Source organism: Hakea prostrata, chromosome 10 (genome assembly GCF_041222555.1).
Source record: "Hakea prostrata isolate BN-2017 chromosome 10, UWA_Hpros_2, whole genome shotgun sequence".
Lineage (NCBI taxonomy): Eukaryota > Viridiplantae > Streptophyta > Magnoliopsida > Proteales > Proteaceae > Hakea > Hakea prostrata.
In genome coordinates, this window is record NC_142609.1 from 38,598,329 (window position 1) to 38,621,704 (window position 23,376).

A 23,376-nucleotide genomic window follows, 5' to 3' on the forward strand; every position below is an offset into this window, starting at 1 on the left:
AATGCTAGAGTGGGGCTGAGACTTGGAGAGGAGGAGAAACCAAGAAGAATTTTGGATTACATTCACAAGGCAAAGCGTCGAGATTCAAATCATTGCGGAATCGTTGAGAAAGGTGAGTGTTCTTCAACCTCTCTTCTCTAAACCTAGGTTAATGATAGATTTTGGTAGTTGGGGTATATTGCATGCATTGAATACTTGCAATTAGTTCTCTTTATGTTTCCCCTTAGTTTTGAGAGTTGTTTACGCAATTCATTATGAACGATTTCGCGTTAAACCTCTTAGAGTTGCCCGCGGGCACTCGCGAGAGCTGAATTTGAGGCTTTTTGTTTGAGACCTAATTGGATAAATTGTTAATACTTTTAAAGCCCTATTACTGTTAATTAGAAATTCTCAAAGTCTCGCTTCGATCCAATTCAGATCGAAGGTGAAATAAGGATTTTGCCGAAACTAGGTTGAGAATGAAGGGTTTGAGGCTATTTAACAACTTGTGCTCGTGAAGTAAAGTTTTGGACATCTTTTGATCCCTAATTGATAATTATTTTTTCTCTTATGTAATTAGGATTATTATGAGCATAATTATCTACTCTTGGTTGTGATTTTTGAACTTTGGAGAGCGAAACCAAATTGAAAGGTGAGGACTAAACAAACCATGTCTTGTATTTTTAATATTGTTATTTTAATTTCATTAATGATATCTTGCTTTATTTTGATATCTATTATTATGTGATTGTGTGTGATTTTGCGCGAACGAAAGGTAAGGATGTGTGATTGATTCTTTTTCTTTCTTTTCAAATCTTATGTTGATGACATGAGAATGAATGAAATCGGTTGAGACTTGATTCTCTTATTTCTATTTATCAAACAAGGTTGTGCGTCCGCCCATTACCCTAGTGACCTTATATGAATGCATCTAGTAGGTGCATGAATGCTAAGTGTCTAGAAGTGTTGGATTAGATATCCTTATGAATACTACTACCCTTCCGATAGGGGTATTGAAACCGGTTAACCAGTGATGTTAGTGGCTGGGTATTATGTTATCAAGCAAGCTCACTATCATCATAAAATGGTAGGATTGCATATAATAGATAAGGGCTCCTGGGCGCTCAAGACCGGTAACCAACTCGTGAGAGGACATGGAGAGCATCCTGTCTATTATATGTGGATGACTATTGGGTTAAGGAATGGGATTCAACAAATGCCTCCCGTTAAGGATATCATTCATAGGTGAGAAGGTATCGAACCAAAAAGGCATTAGGCATGAGGGGATATCCAAACCATATGTAGTACGAGACCGTATGACTTTGCATTGGGCATAGAGCTACCCATAACACGCTCCAAATCTCATGGCAAATGGTGATGTGAGAGAGTGGTGACTTATACCCCCAACCATGGCTTGACATTACTTTACCCAACAACCATAGAAAACCCAATAGACGTCTCTTGTTGAGGGAAGTGACTAAGACAACCTAAAGACTATTTATGTTTAACTTAATCCGTGTCTACTATAGTGACTTCATGATAGAGTTAAAAGCATAACATCATAACGATGCATTTATCATATTATTTTCATTAATTACATTATTATCTTATATATGTGATTTGGAAATTGTAAACAAATGCATGACATGATTGTTGAGTTGACCTCACTAAGTCCTGTGGAACTCATTCCTTTGTATATATATGTTTTTTTAGAATACGCTGCAGGTAATGAGGACTCCATTCAAATGGAGGATCCGGAGATTACCTGGAGGGAGCGATTGGAAAGGAAGTAGAGGCGCATGAAGCTTCGTGCTAGTGCCAGGACTGTTCCTACAGAGCTGGGTGCCAGTAGAGACCTCATCATGCTTAGGGACTCTCTAATGTCATTTATGGCACTATTTTATATTTACACTTTGATATCTTTTGAAAAAGGCGAGGGTATTTTCTATCAGAATACTTAAACATTTTCCGCTGCAAACAACTATTATTTTCTTTCAAACTCTGATGATTATTTATTTGATCTTAAACATGGTTGATTCTAAACTTAATATTTCAAATTTCATGATTTGATATTTAAACTTGATTTATTTTTGTCCTGGGATTTATGTTATATCATATGCTTGTATGGAATTGTCATTGAACCTTAGTCATGTAGTGTATCACCCCCATGGGTATTCGGTTACAACCAGATCCGGCTAGGTAGGGTGTGACAAATATGTGGACATAGTTAAAGATATGCATAATTGTTCAGCGACAAGTGTAAAAACAGTGGAGGACACGATAGTGAATTCGCCATTGCAATTGGACTTTACCAAAAATCAATTTTAAACCCATATTTATTTGCACTTATAGTAAATGAAAATATTCAAGATGAACTTCCTTGGTGTATGCATTTCGTTGATGATATTGTCTTGATAGATGAGACACAAATAGGGATTTACACAAAGTTAGAATCACGAGGAGCAACTTTGTAGTCAAACTGCTTGAAACTAAGTAGAACAAAGTGAAAATATATAGTTTGTAACTTTGATCATGATTGTGCAGATGATAAAATGGTGAAAATTGATGATAAGGAGATTCCTCAAAGCGATTGTTTAAGGTGCATTGGTTCAATCATAAACAAAAAAGTTGATATAGAAGATGATGTTTCCCAAAGAATAAAAATAGAGTGAATGAAGTGGAGAGGTGCATCCAGTGTTTGTGTGATCAATGTATCCTTTTACAATAGGAAAAATTATACAGGGTCATTGCTTGACCAGCTATGATGGTGCAAATTGGCAGGCTGTTAAAAAGCATCACATAAATAAATTCATTCTGATAGAAATAAGATGCTGAGATGCATGAATTGCAAGACTACGAAAATAAGATAGAGAATAATCTTATTAGAGCTAGTCTAGGAATGTCTAAAATAAGTAATAAGCTACGAGAAAGTCACCACTGCCAATTTCAACAATAGCCTACAAATGCAAAAGTACATAGGGTTGAAACATGAATGCCTCCTTACTAAGAGTCCTATGAAGGAAAATAATTCTTACCTCAAATTGATAAATAGACCTAAGACTAAAGCGCAAGTTGAACCATTATGTTTACTAAAAAAAAAAAAGTTGAATCATTATTGGTTTAATAATCAGACGAATATTTTATTAATAATCATTATTATAGTCATTCACTACAAGACGAGCTTTGTTGCAGTGGAGATTTTTGCATTCTATTATATTTCCTAAGGGTTAAGGTGCTAATGTCTCATTCTAATGAATACAATGATTTTGTGGGGGTGGGGTGAGCCTTGGCTTCGTTAGATTCTTTAAGGGCCTGTTTGGTTACATGAATATGGAGATTTCAAATATCTTGAGATTTCAAATCTATGGAGTTATAATTTATAAAATTAGATGTTTGGTTGTGGAATGAAATCTGTGGATTCAATCATAAAAAACTATTTGATCGACGTGATTTTTGTGAATGTGCAAATATATAGCTTTTTTGAAATCTCTGAATTTCACCCCTTACCCATAAATCTACAGATTCAAGTTTTTAGTGTAAAAAGATGAATCTCTAGATTTCAAGAATCTAGAGATTTTTACAACCAAACGGGTATAATTCTCAGATTCATGAATCCAGAGATTTGAAATCTCTGGATTAATGTAACCAAACAGGCCCTAAAATAATATGGTGGTCAAGATGTGAGACAAGGAAGCTATTAATAGCCATCATCGAGGACAACACACAAAAAAAAATATCCAAAAAAAAAGGGGGGGGGGGGGTTGTTTTTTTAGGCCCCGCACATCCCCTCCGTGGGGGGGGGGGGGGGGGGGGGGGGGGGGGTTTTGGGGGGGGGGGGGGGGGGGGTGTGGGGTGTGGCGCGTGGGGGGAGGGGAGGGGGGGGGGGGGGGGGGCGGCGCCCCGCCCCCCCCCCCCCCCCCCCCTGTTTTTTTCCCCTTTTTTACTTTTCTTTTTGTTTTGTTTGGGGGCGTGTTTGTTCCCTCTCCCCCCCCGGTCCCGGGAATCATGAGTCCAACAAAACCTCGTGTTTGGTTTAATATTGAGTCGGAATGAAGCTGATTCCCAAAATCACCCGGAATCCACTTTTTAGCCTAAAAATGAGAATCCACGGAAAACAACCAGACTCACCAAATCGAACCGTGGTATAAATTTGAGAGACTCAAACAGAATCACTATTTTCGGGAAATTTTGTCAAGGGTTCTCTTTGTCGCAGGGGTCTTCTTCCGTCCGAGCTCCATTATCACGATCCTTGACTCCATCGCGAGAGTGATTTGGCTTCCATTCTGGGATCTTATCTTCTTCTTCCCATTTCTACAAAACGTTGCCTCTGTTTTGGTGGACTTTTGGTTCAGCTCCATCGTTGAGCTCTTGCTTCCGTATCGCGAGTTGTAGGTTCTTCTTCTTCTTCAAAATCAACATCTGTCACGGAACTCATCCTTGTGCTCCATCGTTGAGGTGAATCGCAAGTTCAATGTCGAGCTTCTTCTTCTGCAACATCTCGGCGCTGGTTCTGCATCTTCTTCTTGTTCGGCGCTGGTCCTGCTTCAACCAAATTGCCACACGCAGTTAACAAAATCGTTATTAAAACTGCATCGTTGTCTTATAAATATCTTTGAAGACTTAATCCTATTGTCACGTCGTGTTAGAAGGCCATTCAAATGCAAAGGAAATCTCGTGTATCCCTTAGCGTATCCAGGGTTTGTTTACTCATTTCAATTTCAGTTTCAATCCTTTTCAACATCTCCAAAATCCAGCTTCAATGTCGGTGAGTCTTGCTTCGATTCGTTATCTTGTTCTTTTTTCTTCGATTCTGATCTATATTCAAGGTTATCGTTTCTGATAGGTTGGATTTATCTCTTATTTAATCAAGTAGCGCTCGAATTGAGTTGTTGATCGATGTTTGATTTTTTGTTTTTTGAATAATTTTGGTTGTGGTTGTAATGAGTTCAGATCTGTTTGATTTTGATGAGTTTAAAGCGTGATTCTTTTCTTTGATGTGTTTGAAGGTTTAAAGGTTGGTCTCTTAAAAAGCGTCTGCCATGTTAAAATTGAAAAGCTTGTTTTGTTAGAAGAGGGGGGGGAACAAAAGTAAAGAAATCTTAAGATAGAAATAAAATCAGGCGACCCCCATGGTGTAGGTGGAAGGTTCGGATCGGTAATTGAAAGATCAGATCTAGTTTATAGGGAGGCTAGAGATAAGACATTGGGAGAAGGCAAGGTTTCAAGATCAGATAATGACCTTAGATGAAGAGAAATTGCAGGCTATTGGGAGGTGAATTATCAAGTTCAAATAGACCAGGCTTTGAGGGATACGTAAGGGAGGGAGCTGGTGTGATGTGGAGGAGATGAGGAATAAAAGGAGCTAAGTTTAAGTGCTGTTAAGCTGTCTAAAAGGAATGGAAGATGAAGGGTCAAGTTTGAGCTGCAGGTTTGGTGGAGATGGGTTGAAGAAGATGTAAAGAAGGAGATATCTAGGCAGGTTGTAAATGTAGATAGAAGAAGAGACTCTGGGGGGATGAGAAGGAGTTTTGTGAGAGAGAGAGGAGAAGAGATGAGACTAAGATGAATTAGTTCTCTGTTTTAACTCCCCGAATATGGGGGCCAACTCAATGAGTTTTGGTCTAATGCTATTCTGAAAGTGTTGATATGTTCCATAGAGAAGCAAGTAGAAGTGTGAAATTCATTCAGTTATGCTTGTGTGGTTTTCAATTCACTTTCTTTTTTGTGTGTGCGTGTATGTTCCAAAGAGAAACAACTAGAAGTGTGAAAATCATACATGCGGTGTTATGCTTAAGTGGTTTTCAATTCACTTTTGTCTTTCCATGGTGTGTGTGTGCATGTGTGCACGCATGTGTATATGTTCCAAGAGAAGCAAGCGAAGTATGAAATCATACATGCATGTCGCACATGGTTTTGTGTGTGCATGTCTTCGTTCTAGGGAATCATGATATTAGAAAATTAAGGCGTTTGGTTCACCTGTTGAAGCTTTCAAATCTTTATCCAAAACTGATGTGAAGAGGATGAAGATGAAGATGTAACTGGGTCCCAAGCATCATGTTGTATTGAGGAGGATGGGCCTTTATCAAATTTGATTTTCAACACATGGCTGGCTTCCAGATCGATTCCCTCTCTAGTGTCTTATTAGATCTTATAGATCCCCATTTTTGACACATCATAAACAAAAATACTGGTTTATGGTCTTTATCCATCGAATTAGATGATATATAAATCTACTTGTATGCAAGATTAGGTTAAGCATGCCAGGGAAATGGATGGTTATTTTCAGCTCTGATGCAATCTGTGTGTGTGACATACAACCCCCCACCCCTGCCAAAAAAGAAAAAAACAAGAAAACAAAAGATTGTATAAGTGAAAAGAGAAATGAATTTTTTCGTTGCTACATTGGCCAGCTCCCGATTAATTTGTTGACTGTTTATATACTTTTTTTGGAGGGTCGCATTGATAGTCATCTTGTTGGTTGTCATTTATATTGTGGTTGCAGTTGTTTGCCATGGACCTACATTGCCTTCATGCCTGAAATGAGAAAGTGTTGGTTGGATTTGAGATAGCAGTTTCATCATTGCACAGATTTTGAAGGCTGAAGATGACATTGAAGATAGCATTTCTCAATGTCCTGTGTTACTTCATGTTATGTTGTTGTTGTTTGTTAAATTTGTGCGGCCTTTTTTCTTATGGAGATTTCAGTTGTTCTGCTTGCTGGTGGCTGGAATGGTTTATGGGAGTTGGACAACACTGATGTCTTGATGTAGATTTTTGGCGGTTGACATGTAGGGTTACGAGTTGGAATTCTGCAGTTTTGACACCTTGGTTCGTCATCCCACAGTTGGTGGGAAGGTCTGTATTTGATGTTTGTTATGAACATTGAGTTTGATATGAATATTGTATTATCCTTGTTAATCAACTAGACTCATTGAATGTGTACAAACACTTTTGTATAACGTACAAGAAAAAAGATGGCTAGGTTACTGAATCTTGTGCTAATGAGGAAACCCACCTTTCCTTTTGCCATGTACATTGTGCAAGCTAATGTTTTTCCCTTGGAAGATTAATCTGGGATATGCATACATTACAACTAAAGAGTTTATAAATTATGTGTAACAAATCTTGTTTATGGTTCAAAAATTTCCATTCTTGAAGGCTGTGATAGTAGGTGGGATCCAGATAATCCAACATCATAATAACAAACATAAACATTTTCTGATTCAAAGTTACTACTTTAAATATAGGTGTTATGATTTAAATGTCTGGGTATGATCTAAATTTAGAAATGCATGCTTTCTAACTATCATGATTTATGCATTCCTTTTTTTAATCCAAGTTTTCTCTGTTTGGGTATTACCAAAAGTAGCCATCAAATTTCTTTCAAATTATAAGTAAATAAGATTGATGCATTGGATTGAATTAATTGCTTAAGTTTGTGGATTAAAAACCAAGAAAAAAACCATTTTAATGCCGAGGATCAAATACCTTACTAGTGACATCACTTTGACCAAAATTTACTAACAACCATGGGTTCAAAAAGCTTAGGATGAACTCGTTAACAACTGTTCTAAGTTGGAAGTTGGAACATATAACTGGGTTCTAATAATTTAATGTTTAATTACTGATATTTAATCTTGACCGAAAAATATGTCTTAATAATTTCATGGTTGATGTATTGAATTTTGACAAATTATTGTTATGTTATTTGGTTAATCAAATAAAAGAACAAACAGATTCACTTTCAGAATCAGGGTAACCAACTGCTAATTCAGACAGATTCACTTTCAGAATCAGGGTAACCAAATGCTAATTCTGACAGATTCACTTTCAGAATCAGGGTAACCAAATGCTAATTCTGACAGATTCACTTTCAGAATCAAGGTAACCAAACACGATTTTTTTTAAGAATATGACTCTACAGAACCTACTTCCACAGACTCATGATTCCCTAGAAACATGATTCTGCCCGCAACAGAATGGGGGGCCCAACCGGCCCCTAAAAGGGTTTTTTTTGGGGGGGGGGCCCCCCCCCCCGGGCGGGGGGGGGGGGGGGGGGGGGGGGGGGGGGGGGGGGGGGGGGGGGGGGGGGGGGGGGCCGGCCGGCCGGCGGGGGGGGGGGGCGGGGGGGGGGGGGGGGGGGGGGGCAAAAAAAAATATTATTTCTTAACTTTGTAGGCCCCATGTATTTGTGAGCATAAATGATTCAAGGTTAAACCCCACAAGGCAAAATTGCTCATGAATAAGCTTCTGAATTCGAACTCAAATCCACCGTAACTAACTCTATCTTCGATTGTTCTCATGTCAACCGATTAAAAAAGATTTGAGTCATAGTTAAAGTATCAAACTTTACAGCTTCTTGATACTTTAACTAAAAGTCAAACTCTTCTTGATCGGTTGGAGATAAGATCAATCGATGAAAGAATAAATTAGTTACATTAGATTTAGATTTAAATTTGAATTTAAAAACTTATCTTTTACAATTACAATCAAGTATTATTGAACCAAATATTGAACGTCATTAAAAAGCACAACCAAGTTCTTCCCTAAAGAAAGCCAGATTTGCCAAATAGTACTCTCTTCAAATGCCTTCCCTGTTTTTGTTATGACTTCTTCCAGATACTTTAGAATAAATTATGCAAGATGAAATCTATTCAACCAATATCATGGGAATATTGTTTCACACCCCTAGCAGGATATTTTCACAGATAATTTTGATAGTGTTTCAACTTTCAAGTACTCCATTGGTTATTTTTCCAATACTTTTCCTACCATCCCACATGAAAATGAGTACATAAATCCTTTTTCAGAGTAGATTTCACAGTGAAGATTCCTTTCTTGTTGCTTCTTCTGCCATGATGGCTTAAATATACCATTAAGAATTTCTTGCTTGAATTCAACTAGGCTCTAAAAGTATTAACATTCATGAGAACATTCATGTTTCTCTCCTCCATTCACTGAACCAAAGATTCAGGATATGAAAAGCATTTGAAGGAACCACAAAACAACATACCGACTATTGCCTCATGGATTCTTAAGAATTGTTTTGCTAACAGCATCTAAAATGACAAAGTAGAAAAAGAGAACAAGAAAGTTTTGTGGCACTAAGAGGTTTTATGGATCAGTTTTCAAAACTTCTTGGCTAAGATTCTTTTTATTTCTTCAATTCTGTAGAAGATTCATTTGCATATGAATCTATATACCCTATTTTTTATTGGGTTGTCATGCTACATTTGTTCTGTTCATCCTGTTTATTCTAGTAATAAACCTAAATTGAATAAACATGAAGCCTCAGATTGCCAATTGTCATCAAGAAATTCAGACGGTAATTCCAACATTCAAGCAATATCATCATAGGCTTTAATCATATACTAACACAAATTAGTTCCAGAGAAAAAGAAAACTCCATAACAATTAAAATTAAAAAAATGTGATCGCAGAAAACGGCTCCGTGGATGAATGGAAATTATCAGTCCACAGATTCCTATCAGCTTACGAAACTTGATATGGGTCCGATGTAGCATCGCCGGTCATTGTTTATAACTACCGGCGACGTGGCATCGAACCTTCTTCAACATTTTTCGTTTTCTTCCTCTTCCCTTGAAGAAAGAAAAAATATATAAAATCATAAAAACAGAAAAAACGAGGGGAAGAAAGAAGGAAAGCCCTCAGAGACCCGTGAATAATCACCCACAGAAAACGAGAATGAAACCAGACCAAAAAACCCAATCAAATAATCGAAACCGACGAACCTCACCTGAAGAGCGAGTCGATACCAAAAACAATGGAAATCGAAACGAATCAAAGATGAGGCAGTCGATGTTTCGTTGATTGGGGAAGAATGGAATAGCTGCAAAATCGCTACTGTTAGGATTGTCAGCCGGCTCTTCTTATCAATGGGATTGCCTCCTCATTGGGATTCCTTATCTTCTTCCATCAAACTTGTTTGAAAGATAAATCATTAGAGCTTCTCACTATCAAAGATAACAGCAAAGACCAAAAGCCAAAACAAATTCCAAAGCGAAGATCCAAAAACGTCAGAAAACGAAAGAATAAACAAAACGAGTACTGAGTTTACGAATGAAGCAAAGCTTTATAAAGACTACGAAAACCTAACGGGTGCCCTAATTCTTAAACCCTAAATCGGCGAAACACTTCGATTCATCAAGTGCAATATATGCGGCCAAAAACTACAGGGGCCGTTGGATCGGAATGTTTATAACCTTATATGGATGATATCTAACCCATGATAAGAGAATATTCAAACCCAAAAACCTAACCAAACAACTTTCGGCTTCTATCCAACGGCCCAACATTGAATGGGTTGGATTTGGGCGTAGCCCCATGGGCTCGATGGGCCACGAATAAACTCCATTTCAACCCTTCTTGCAACGGCCCAATAAGCATGAGTTTTCTTTAGCTTTTTATATTAAGAGGTGGAGTGGTGACTATTACATATTCCATGGAGAGAACATGACCTTTTGGTATCTGAGGTTTATCCGGGCCAACTTGCGCGCACCTTGATTACATCCTTAGGGGGATGTTTGTCGTTCACAAAGGTCGAACCCATGACTCTCCACTGAGAAATATGGATCTTACCACTCTACCAACCCTGCATTGACAACATGACCTTTTTTTTTCTCTCTTCTAAATTTATGTATCATTCCTGCAAGTGCTATGGTTGATCTAATGGCTCATTTTGCATTCACAAGGAAAAGAAAAGTAGCATTCCCAATAACATCAAGGAGTTGCTAAGTTGATAAAATATCAATGTCTCATAGTATTGTGTTAAGAATTTAAATAGGTGAATCCCCACCTTATATTTAAATCATAACACCCCAAAATAAAATGCTGAAAACACAATAAACACCCCAAGACTATGACAAACTAGCACTGTCACCCCTAAATGTTATCTTGAATTTGCACAATAATACACTCTGTTGGCACATTCATTTTGGTAAACAAGGTCGTGAGTCCGTCTCCGCTTTTGATAATTGTATAATTCCTATATTGCTCTTAATCACTTCTGACTTTACAATGTTGCCCCTAATAAAATAGAATCCTAAAGTTCATTTTCTTTTTTCCTCAATTAATTCCTTCTTCTTCCCTTGTTTGTCACTTTATATTATAAAAAGATATAAAATATTACAAGTTTACAAGCAAAGTTATATTCATCATTTCTTTTAATTAATTAACAGTTCCATTGGAAAAGTAGGCTGCAATTTGGCTCATTCTTGATGGAGATGTGAATATCAAAACATTTATCTAATTTAAACTACATAAGTATGTACCTTATGTTTTCTTATGAAGTCACTATGAAATTTGGGAAATTTTACCTATGGATTTTAGGTGAGAGTTTTAATAACAATTTTTTTTGTGATTATTTGAGAGATCTCCGTTGTCATATTCTTTTGACACAATTAAAATCCTTATTCTCCAGTGAAGCATCAAATTACATCGATTGTGTGAACAACTCAACAACCCTAAAAGGTGTATAAAACTTTTTTTTTCTTTCTTTTTTTTCGGTCTTTGAGTTCATCCGGGTATTTGAGGGCACCTTGATTACATCCTCAGGGGGATGCTTGTCGTCCGCAAGGGTCGAACCCATGACCTCTCCACTGAGAAATATGCATCGCGTCACCCGCCAAAAAAAAAAAATTTCTTCGCCCATGTAGTCTCTTCTTCTTTTTTTCTTTATTTTCTCTTTTCTCTTTTTCTTTTTTTCTTTTATTTTTTTTTTTTTTGGGGGGGGCGGAATTGAAGTTCACTTGTGCCAGCTTATATGCACCTTGACTACATCCAGGGGTGGAGCTACACTAGGTCGGGGAGTACCCCCATTTTTTTAAAATTTCAATTAGTTTCCTTAGTTTTCCCTTGTTTTTTTTATCTTTCTCCATGTAAAATACTAATATTTGCCCCTTCCCAATATTGTAAACAATTTTAAAGGTAAAGATGAAAGATATACATATCATTCTTATTTTTTATTTAATGGCTATAATTAAAATCTAATTTTTAAGGAGGAAACAGTTGACTCCCAATTAGAAACAAACTTATGATCTTTAAATTTCTCCCTATTTATTCTCTCACCTTCTCTACTTTTTCCTCACACACAAACTAAAAGAAAAACTTGGATAGAAGACCAAAACCAAGTATTTTTATTTCTCTCTATCTTTGAATTCATTAAATCTAGGGATTCATCTTTATACACTAAAAACTTGAATCCGTAGATTTATGGGTGTAAGGTGAAATCCAAATATTTCACTCATATTATAAAAGTGTTAAACATTTGTACATTCAAAAAATCACCTTAACAGAACTCTACGAACCACAGATTCAGGTTAACCAAACAATTAATTTTATGAACCATGACTCCATAGATTTGAAATCTCTAGACATTTGAAATCTCCAAACTCAAGTAACCAAACAGGCCCTAAAGTAATGTTGATTAGATCTATAAATTTATAATTCTAATATTTGAATCTCTTTCCAATATAATAATACTATTTTAAAAAAAATTAACCAAAATCCTTGCAAATGTCATGAAATTAATCAAAAACATAAATGTAATTAAACTTATGTAAAGTTGTTATAACTGGAAACAAAGAAGTAAATAAAATTATGTAAGGTTGATTGAAATTATAATTGGAAACAAGAGTGTAATTGAAATTATAAAGTAACGTTGACTAATTCTATAAATTTATAATTAGAAATCATATTATAAGGTAATATTTTATCTCTTTCTAATATAATAATTATTTATTTTAAAATAATTGACCCAAACCCTTGCGAATGTCATCGAAATTGTCAAGGTTGGTAGAGTGGTAAGATGCATACTTATTAGTGGAGAGGTTGTGGGTTTGATCTTTATAGACAACATAATAATTAAAGTCCCCCCAGAGGATGTAGTTGAGGTGCACGCAAGCTAACTCGGGGGTTCACCTGAGGGGATTCAAACCATGTAGTATTCTTTTTACATTGTATTAGTACAAACAAAAATGAAAGTCGAAAACAAATCAACAAAAATGAAAAACGGAAACAAATCAAAACAACATATGAAAACTCCAATAACCCTTTGGATCCCTCCTTTATTGAATGCTTATTTCATCCTCCACAAAATGGTGAGAAAATGGCTTCCTGGAAAGCGACGAATATGTCATATGCCGGCAAGGGAGTACTAATTCGATCAGTTCTCCACTCATAACCCCTCTACCATATGCAATTTTTCAAATTTCTCATTACTTTTTGTAGGAAAATGGACTCTTTTGACAAAAAAATTTGGCTTGGCATCCTGACAAGTAAAAACAACTCACACTCATATGTTACCACTCTACCAACCTTCAAAAGAATGGTAACATATGGGTCCAAACTCTCAATGCCTGGAATTCAAAAGAATGGAAGATGTCAATGCTACACTTCTCCTGAAACAAGGATGGAGAATTCTTACCAACCAAAAAGCAATATGGGTCCAAACTCTCAAGGCTAGATACATTCCAAATGCCTCCCTATTCAACCCGAAAATACAGTCAAAAAAGGGTTCATGAACTTGGAATATCATCTGCAGCATTTTACCCTTCCTAAAGAAGATGGTGACAAGAAAAGTCGGCAATGGAAAAGAAACATCATTTTGGTTTGACCCATTGATACAACCTCATAAGCAATCAACAAATCTTTGCACCAATCCAGAGCCACATAACATGATGTTTGGACAAGAAATGCTACAATTGCACAAGTCACAAATTCGAATCGATTAAGGGAATATTTTTCTACCCAAAATCATCCTTACTTTACTTTTCTTACAACCCTACATCTGACTTTAAGAAATGACTCATGGCTTTCACTTCTTTCTTGCAATGGAAGCTTTGAGCCAAGCTGGCAGCAAAAGAGCTAATAAAACAAAGAATCCCTGACCAAAATGGTTATTTATGCTCTTGGTGGAAATTCTTCTGGAAGTTGCCCCTATACCCTAAATTTAAGAGATTCTTTTAGCGGCTGCTACAGGCTGGACTTCCAACCAAATCGGTTCTTGCACAATGAACTTCATCACAACCTAAATGTGTCCTCTGTGAAAATGATAACAGAAACAACTTGGCATCTCTTCATCTCTTATGAATGGACCAAACGAATTTGAGTTGCGTTTGGATGAATTCATGCAGCATCCCTTCTTACAACTATGCATCACTTTCCTTTCTATCCCTACCCTTGATAAGTATTCCAAAAAGTAGTTAATCTCTATGTTTATAATCACATGTTACTTTATATGGCAGGAAAGAAATCAAAAAATCTTGGGTAAATATCACTTACCTCCCTTCTTAGCTGGACAAACAGCACTTACACCCCCTCTTAGTTGGATAATATCACTTACCTCCCCTCTTACCTAGCAAATATATCAAACACCTCTCATCTGTTAACTTTCTCGGTTAAATTTAACTTTTACCGTTAAATATTTTTCTAAAACCCCAATCTACCCACGGCTAAAAATATATTTTTTTTAAACCCTAAATTATCGTTATCACCCTAACAATTAAACTACTAAATTACCTTCAATTAAAATAATTATTAAACCAACGGGGTTGGTCCAAGTGGTAAGCAGCTTGGTTCGCTTAAGCAAGGTTCCGGTATCGAATCCTTGTGGATGCAAAAAATCCCCGTTGGGAGACTCACCCACCACAGCCAGGTGTGCGACGTTGGGAGACTCACCCACCACAGCCAGGTGTGGGTAGAACCATCGGTTTATAAACCGGGGGTAGGCAAAACCAAAAAAGAAATTAAAAACTAAAACACTATAGTTAAAACCTAAATTATCTTTAATTACTAAAAGCCCAACATACTTTTTTTTTTATCAAACAATTAAAATAACACGTGCAATTAAATAAAAGCAAGAGTATGTTGATAAAATTAAACACGAATATTTTGGGTGTTTTTTTTAATTCTTTAAATTTTTTTTTTAATTTTTAAAAAGGGTATCATGATGGGCTTTTAATAATTAAAGATAATTCGGATTTGTGTTTTGATTTTTAACAATTATTTTAATTGAGGGTGATTTAGTATTTTAACTATTAGAGTGATTACGATAATTTAGGGTAAAATAAAAAATACTTTTAGCCAAGGGTAGTTTGGGGTTTTAGAAAAATATTTAACGGTAAAAGTTAAATTTAACCCGAGAAAGTTAACAGAGGAGAGGTGTTTGATATATTTGACAGGTAAGAGGGGAGGTAAATGATATTATCCAACTAAGAGAGGGTGTAAGTGCTATTTGTTCAGCTAAGAGGGGAGGTAAGTGATATTTACCCAAAAATCTTTAATAATCAACAACTCATCCCTCAAAAAATAATCTTTCATGTATCCCAAGTATATAACTGTCCTTCAAAGTGATCTCATAAAAAAAAAACTCATAAGGAATCAAATCAAACCAAATTAGTTTATTAGATGCAAATCAAATCAACTAACACTTTCACTGAACTACCAAAACTCTTTTTGATGAGAGCAAAACTCACTGGTTAAAAATTCTCTCCATCTAACGGCGGGGGTTGGTCCAAGTGGTAAGCAGCTAGGTCCGCTTAAGCAATGTTCCGATATCGAAACCTTGTGGATGCAAAAAATCCCCGCTGGGAGACTTACCCACCACAGCCAAGCGTGCGACCCGGGTCGGATTAGTCAGGGCAAAGCCTTGAAAATCGGGGTTTGGCAACCAAAAAAAAAAATCTCTCCATCCAAAGTGTACAAATCCTAATTGTCAAAATACACTAGGACCCACAATGTAAAAGCTATGGGACCCACTGTATTAGCTGCTGTAAGCAACAACTCATTGCCTAACGCTTCTTTATAAAGGTGACAGGTGTGTCTAAGTTTATAGCCCTGTAGGACAACTAATATGCTTTTGCTTCTATTCCAAATAAAGCAATATGGGTGGACAAAGCCTACCCAATCATTTAAACTAATTAAGAACATATGTGGTTAATTCTCTACCTAACAAAATTTTCTCTTTCCTCCACATTGAACAAGTGTATCTCACTACCCTCCGTTATCTATTCATCACCAACCATTAGTGTGGGACCCACAATAATGAAATTTCTACAAATTGGTATTGATTTGTTTTCCTTCTCTAAGTGGAAAATAAAGGGAAGATTTTGTACAGCTGTGAGTATATCCCTGTCGGATTTCTCCATTATTGAATGGATTTAGTGTACTCAAAGGTAATTTATTTGAAGAAAGTGAATCTTTTAGAGAAAAAAAAAACACTTCAAATCCCTATAAACCCTAGAAGCATTGAACATGGCATGTTCCCAAGCCACCCACATCTCTTTAGCTATGATGAAAAGCTTTGTTAATTAAACTTAATATAATCAAGTTTAACATATCTACTTAAGCTTCAAGATTTTGAGACATGCCACCTAATAAAATTGTAAAAAAATCATCTCCCACATCATTATAACCCTAACTTAAATTAGTTAAAAGGGTTAAGTTGGAATTAAGTAAGAAGTTAAAATATTGGTTCTTAATCTCGTTTTAGCAAAACATGATCAATGCCTAAAAAGTAGGAACCAAACTCACTTTGCCAATTGTAAATAAATGATTAGTGTCACTGGGTTCTCTATGCATTCCCTCTCTTGCTTCTTCAAGGTTGTGGCTTTGTGTTAATCTAAAGCTCCACATAAACGAAGATGCAGAGGAGAAGCCAACCAAAGGGTTGTGGCACCTTCTGCTGTGGTTGCCGGCTTAGTATTTCATCGTCGGAAGAGGCCGAAGGTTCGAATTCCGACCGGCACGCGCCGATATCAAGCTTAGCACATGCCATGGTTCAAGAGAGATTAGATCAGATGATAAGAGAAAGAGAAGAAGCAAGAAATGGAAGGAGAAGAAACAGGGGAAGGAGGATTAATGAAGATACCAAGTGCATTATAATGGTAGCCATGGATAAATACTCTTATGATCCTAGAGAAGATTTCAAGGAGTCCATGGTTGAGATGATTATTGCGAATCGGCTTGAAGAACCTAAGGAACTAAGGTGCCTGTTGAACTGTTTTGTATCCATGAATGCAGAGGAGTATCGACAAATCATTCTTGAAGTCTTCCATGAGGTTTGCAGTGATCTTTTCTTGCATAGCAAATTATGCTTTTAATGAAAATTTTATGCAATTTTTCCTGTTGAGTTGCTCATCCTGTAGTAGTGTGTACAGTTCCAAGTCTCATTCAAACAAATAATTGTAGCTCTCATTGGCTCAAGGAATGTGGCAATCAAGGCCCAAGCAATCTTGCTCTTGTTTTCAGATGTTGAACTCATGACCAACTACGAGTAAAATTTCAGTCTTGTTCAGTTTGGCTAATGGTTTGGGTTCAAGTTGAATTGGTTTAGAGACCATTACTAACCCGTTATTGACACATTTCAGTCCGTTTTAAATTATAAGTTATATTTGGATATTGATCTTCTCTCTTGGGCTTAAAGTCCAAATCAACCAACCTCTTTAAACGAGATCAGATCATCTCTCTCGACTGTGCTCCCCCCGACAGCTATTGACCACAAATTTCAGGGGGTCCCATAGAATTAGGGTGATTTTTTTTTTAATATTTTATTATTTTTTTACTTGTAGTTCCCACATAGTTTGTAATTGTAAAGCCATTAGGAGGGATGATCTACATTTTCTTTAAAGCAAGTTATAACAGGTTGGGGTTCTTAAGTTTATTTGACTAGTGATTCGGTCCATCCTGTTTGAGCTAATGAACCACCAACATTTTGGATCAAACCACTAGTTTTTCCAATCTCCAACTTGAACCCCATTCAATTACCCTAAGTTGGTCTGATTTGGATTCAATTGTTCAGTCTCAAAATTGACACCCCTATGACCAAACATTAAAAGTAATTAAACACTTAGGCTCTTTTTGGTATCAACTATCATTCTTAATTATGATAATTTTTTATTATTTTAAATTGTTTGCATTTATTATCATTTTTATTTTTATTTAATATATTAGAAACCTCCAACATCCAAAATAGGCTTTTGGTCTATTATAGGCTTTTTGTCTATTATGGATTATGGTGAGAATTTCATTCTCTTCATTTATGTACAGATTTACTTAAAATTTCATAGTTAAGATGAGGGTAAAATAGTCAATACACATTTTTTTAAAAATAACAATCATACTTTTTCCCTATTTTCTCACTTGTTCACTATTATTTCCTAACAATTTTTTTAAAACCCAACTTATTTTTCATTCCATAATTTATTTTTGACAAAATTCACCAAATCCTTTTTCATTATTTGACCAATAATGAATTTTTGTACTTATTTCTTTTAAATAGGCATAATCATGCTATAATAACTATCATACTACTATTATAAAATTATGAACTCAAAGATATGGCTACATTTCATTTCCCTCCAATTCCCCTCTGTATTCAATCAATTAGACATTTGTATTAGTAATAAATGATGTCTATAATACTCAATTAAAATTCTTGAAATTATTTGAATTTATTTAATTCTCAATTTCTTCCCTTCTCATTTTTCAAAGAAACTAGCCAAAGGAATATGAAGAGTTTCTCAAAAAACCAATAAATATTAATTGAGAAAAAATAAGCTGCACTAAAAATGTTCAATCAAAATCATACATCTAAAAGATAAACTTATTCCAAATTCCAACTTTAGTTGTTGTTTTTTTTTTTTTTTTTTGAAAACGATTTCATTTCATTCAAAAGAAACAGAGGTTAACACTGGATCACTGTTACAAAACTCCCGAATCCAGGAAGAGGATATTGGCCAAGAGGTCTTAGCAAAAACAAACCTGGCCTCCTATGCTAGAGTATGGGCGACCCCATTTGAGACTCTAGAAATAAAAGAAAAGAAACAAGTAGAACAGCCCAAGGCTAATTCCTTACAATCTTGAATTAACTCCATTATCTAGAAAGGCCCAAATAATTCATGACCCAAGAACATCCTTTTGAGGCCTAGACAATCTATTTTGATATCCACCTGCAAAAATCATTATCTAGTGCCCATCTAATTGCTTTTCTGACTGCAATGGCCTCCCCTTCCATTGCTGATGAGGCGAGTTTAGGTTCCAACATTGTCACAACTTACCATTCCCATCTGTACTCCGATGAAACCAATACCCCCACGTCCGGTGTTGTCATCAAATGCAGCATCACAAAAAATTGTAAGTGTCTTAGACTGTAAATTGCCAACCTCTCCTTCTTCTTCTATATTCTGATTCCTATCAACCGAGCCACCATTACCTTGTATCACCCAAAATTCATGGAATGCTGACATTGCCCTTCTCGCCACATCTAATGGTGTAAACAGGAACCTTCCAAATGTTCATTCAATTCTTGCTAGCCAAAGATGCCAACAAACAAAAGAAATTTGATAGAAAATTTCCTATTTTGTTGTTTAAATGGAAAGAAACTTGGATTCCAGAAACATAATAACCTTGGCAGATAATGCTCTTCTTGACGTTGGATCACAAACTTTAGTTGTTGTTGTTAACAGATTCACATATGCATAGGTCATTTACTTTCCATAACCAATACATGGTGATTGATAAATACCTCGTACATTTACACGTGATACTTTTACTAGTAGAAAATGAATTTATACCAAAACAAGCCTTAACCAATGAAGTAATTCAATGTCTCTTAAACTTTTACTTCTCTCATTTGGATAAACTTGCCTTTGTCCAACCTAAGTTCATCAAGGGCTTGAAACTAAAAATTTGAGAAAGTCAAAAGTTATGCAAGTGAGAATCTGATTCAAAGGTACTAGGAATAAGGCATGTGACACAATTTCTTGCTTCCAAGTATTAAAAAAGAATCCACTTTCTTCAAAGTTGATGAATATTTGAACTCTCTTTTTCTTCTTTTTTTGGAAGGGGGTTGGGGTTGGGGTTGGGGGTGGTGGGGAATGGAAAGAGGAGAGTAACGATTAGTTTTCTTTCTATTTCTAAAACCATAAGTTTTCAAGTCTAATTATCTTATATTCGCCATTGGTAAGATTCCATTGAGTTGCGTATCAATGTAAAGAAGAGACAAGAAAATATGAATATAAGAAAATAAATCAAAGGAAATATATGTACGATAAATAAGTATGACACGAACCTGTTTTGTCATAGGCAGATACGACGTGCATCTACACATAAACGAAGACAAAACCTCTTATTAACTATTCTTATTCTCCTCTAACCCTGTCAAAAATAATGGAGATGAAATTTACTCTAAAATCATTTTTTTTGATATATTCTAAATCTAAATTCAAGAGACTCAAGTTAAAGAATATTGGTGGTCCAATCCCCACTAAGAAGCTAATTTTCAATTTGACTATATTCATTTATTATTATTAAGTGGGTTGTTAAGGGAACTCAACATAATTTCTCATGTGGCCAAAAAAAATAAAATTTTGGGTGGGCTGTTATTATTAATTTAATATACATATTTACAATGCTTTATTTAAAAATGGGATTCTTTAGATGGAAACCAATCTAAATCATAATGAAATCTTTTTCTCCATTCTGATTTTAAGCATTCTAAAAGAAATTGCATCGTTGTTATTATTATTAGAGCAAATTGCAATGGAGGCTTTAAAGCATTGACACAATGACATCCCCACTTTATGTTCAAAAAGCATAGAGACCTCAAAATTAAAATTTTGTTGGATATATTTATCAAATTTATCACTGAAAATAGTTAATTCACTGTTTGTTTTCAAAAATATCTCGATAATAAACAGTGTCTAAGAGTTTTTCAGTAATAAATTTGATAAAAACAAAAATTCAATTTTGGGGTCTTTGTGTTTTTTAAACATAAAGTGAGATGTGAATTCTTTGAAGCATCCATTTTGGGGTACCTTTGCAATTTTCTCTTATTATTAATATGAAGATGTTTTCCCCAAAAAAAAAAAAAAAAAAAAGAATGCGATGATATCAACCCATATTCTTACAGCCGGATACTAAATAGTAAAACCATCAATATCATTTTTGGGAAACCAAACACGAATATTTGTTATATTAAATTAAATTTTTTTCTAAAGAGATACATCAAGTTAAAAAATGACATTTTTTCTTTTTCTTAATTGCAAATATATATTATTTATTTTATTTTTTGGTAAAGAAAGATTTGAATACTTACAAGTGCCGGACAACAAAAATGGCACAAAAAACAAAACAAGGTGGATTCCCACTAAACATAATATTATGTCTATTTTTGACAAAGAAAATAGACTATCTATTTCCTCTAGATGAATGACACATGTCTATTCGTCACATCTAAAAGTTAATTTAAGATTTATAAGATAAAATTTTTATTATTTTAATTTAATCCCAACCTTTGGATGTAACTAATGGACAAGCATCCTTCATACAAAGGAAAATGCACAGTCTATTTCTTTATCAAAAATAGACCTGGATAAAATTTCCACTCATCTTCATCCCCTTCTAAAATTTCTTTTCCACCTGAATATAAACTAATCTGTATAGTGCAATTAACTGTAATTTTGATATTGTGGTCTTTATATAAAGATAATAAGTCTAAAAAAGATCTTAGATTTGAACTTCTATTTTTCCACACTTTGGCCCATACACCTCATTTCTTGATTTGATGATAGAAAAAAATATTCTAATTCAAAACAATGTGTGTGAAACCCAATTTTTGTTAGGTGCCATGTGAGAAATTATAAAATTTGAATCTGAAAAATAATACATATCATAATCCAAGAGTTACATAGAAAATATCGTATGTTCACATGTATTCTTGGATCCTAAAAATATATTTAAAGACATTCAGAACATATTTAAGTATATTTCCATTTCTTGTGATATTATCTTTAATCTAATTAAGTTAGAAGCTAATAGATCTATTGAGAAGAGTTTCTTAAATGATGGCTACTAACTCCAACTAAACATTTAATAGTTGATGAGTGCAGAGGAGGAGCCAGGATTGAATATTTGGGGGGGGGGGGCAAATTTGTCTGGACCGACATGTGGGGCCTACATTAAAAATTTAGGTAAATTAAGATGAAATTCTAAGCAAGATTTGAATTTCCATTAATGGGAATGAAATTTTAGAAAAAAGTTTAAGGATTAAAAAAAAAATCAATGATTATGATTAGATCTCATAAAATCTATGGCTGAATTCTAACGAAATTCAAATTGCTATTAGTAAAATCAAATTTTAAGAGAAAGAAAGAATAACTAAATAAAAAAAATAAAATTATACTTTATTAAATGAATATTAGAAAAATCTTAGTGAATGAGAGAGAGAGAGAGAGGAATAATTTGAGAAAGAGAGAGTAAATACTAATAATTGTGGAGAAGATTTCTAAAAATTCCAATGTCTACTAACTACTCCAATATTTTGTGAGAAGTGTGAGAAAAAAAGAGAGAAGAAATAGGAATAAAAGAAGAGATTCATTAGAGAATAAATAGAAATGAAAATATGAGAGAATATAGGGAGAAATTCATGGATCGTGAGTTAATTTTTAATTAGAATTTTAACCCTTTATTCCTTGAAACTAGGGGTTTAATGATAACCATTTGATTATTATTAAGAATGACATTTGTACCCATCATCTATATCTTAGATTTTTATTTTTAATTTTTGGAGGGGGCCAAATAGTGGTATTTCACACATAAAATATGTGGGTATTTCTAAAATTTCAAAAATCTGGGGGGCCATGGTCCCCTCCGGTCCCTACGTGGCTCCGCCACTAGATGAGTGTCTTGTGTTGGAGTTTAAGTAAGAAAATTAATTCACCTGTGTAATATGGGGGAAGCGTTTTCTCCTCTACTCCCAAGTCTTTTAAACTAATCATAGTTTTCCTCTACATCACTCTAGGTCTGTGGGCCCCAGTCACTATGACAACGAATCACCGTCCTAGTTATACAAGCTTTACCTCTCGGTGCATGTTACAAGAAAACAAGAAAGTAATGTAATCTAAAGATAAATGATTCAAACGTAAACAATAACAATATAAGGTGCACTACATAGGTTTTTATAATATAATAAGTCTTAATATATAGATTTAAGGCTTAAGCCATTCATATTCTTTCTCACTATCGAAGAATGCCCGAAGATAGCGTTGATTATGTGAGGTGGTTGAATCCATGTAAAACGAGTTTTGATTGATTTTTGTTTATGCGATTGGCTACCAACGTGATGTACTGGTTCTACTTCTTTACTTAGGCTTTGAGATCAGTAGCAAACACTAGTAATGTTTGACATGATTCAAATGTATGACTTTGTGGAATTAAGATTCTGGTCATGTTCCACTTAAGGTTGAGTCAGGCTCACATTTCCATCGGAGAAGCATTATATGTTTCCTTAGCGCCTTTTTACCATAAATATTGTGTGGGCTCATGTGAGATCCACTGGATTCCCATTTTTGAATTATCTTGTCATATTCAGATGTGGGC

General features: G+C 35.1%; 3 non-coding genes across 3 annotated transcripts; all 3 read right to left on the reverse strand.

The window, feature by feature from the left end:
• Positions 1 to 9,262: 9,262 nt before the first annotated feature.
• On the reverse strand, positions 9,263 to 9,340 carry LOC149002818 (small nucleolar RNA snoR77Y). Its single transcript, XR_016170617.1, has one exon. It is a non-coding gene; the product is annotated as a small nucleolar RNA snoR77Y (small nucleolar RNA).
• Positions 9,341 to 9,405: 65 nt separating this feature from the next.
• Positions 9,406 to 9,546, reverse strand: LOC149002819 (small nucleolar RNA snoR2/U65). Its single transcript, XR_016170586.1, has one exon. It is a non-coding gene; the product is annotated as a small nucleolar RNA snoR2/U65 (small nucleolar RNA).
• A 96-nt stretch (positions 9,547 to 9,642) lies between these two features.
• Positions 9,643 to 9,899, reverse strand: LOC149002820 (small nucleolar RNA Z112). Its single transcript, XR_016170561.1, has one exon. It is a non-coding gene; the product is annotated as a small nucleolar RNA Z112 (small nucleolar RNA).
• Positions 9,900 to 23,376: the final 13,477 nt, after the last annotated feature.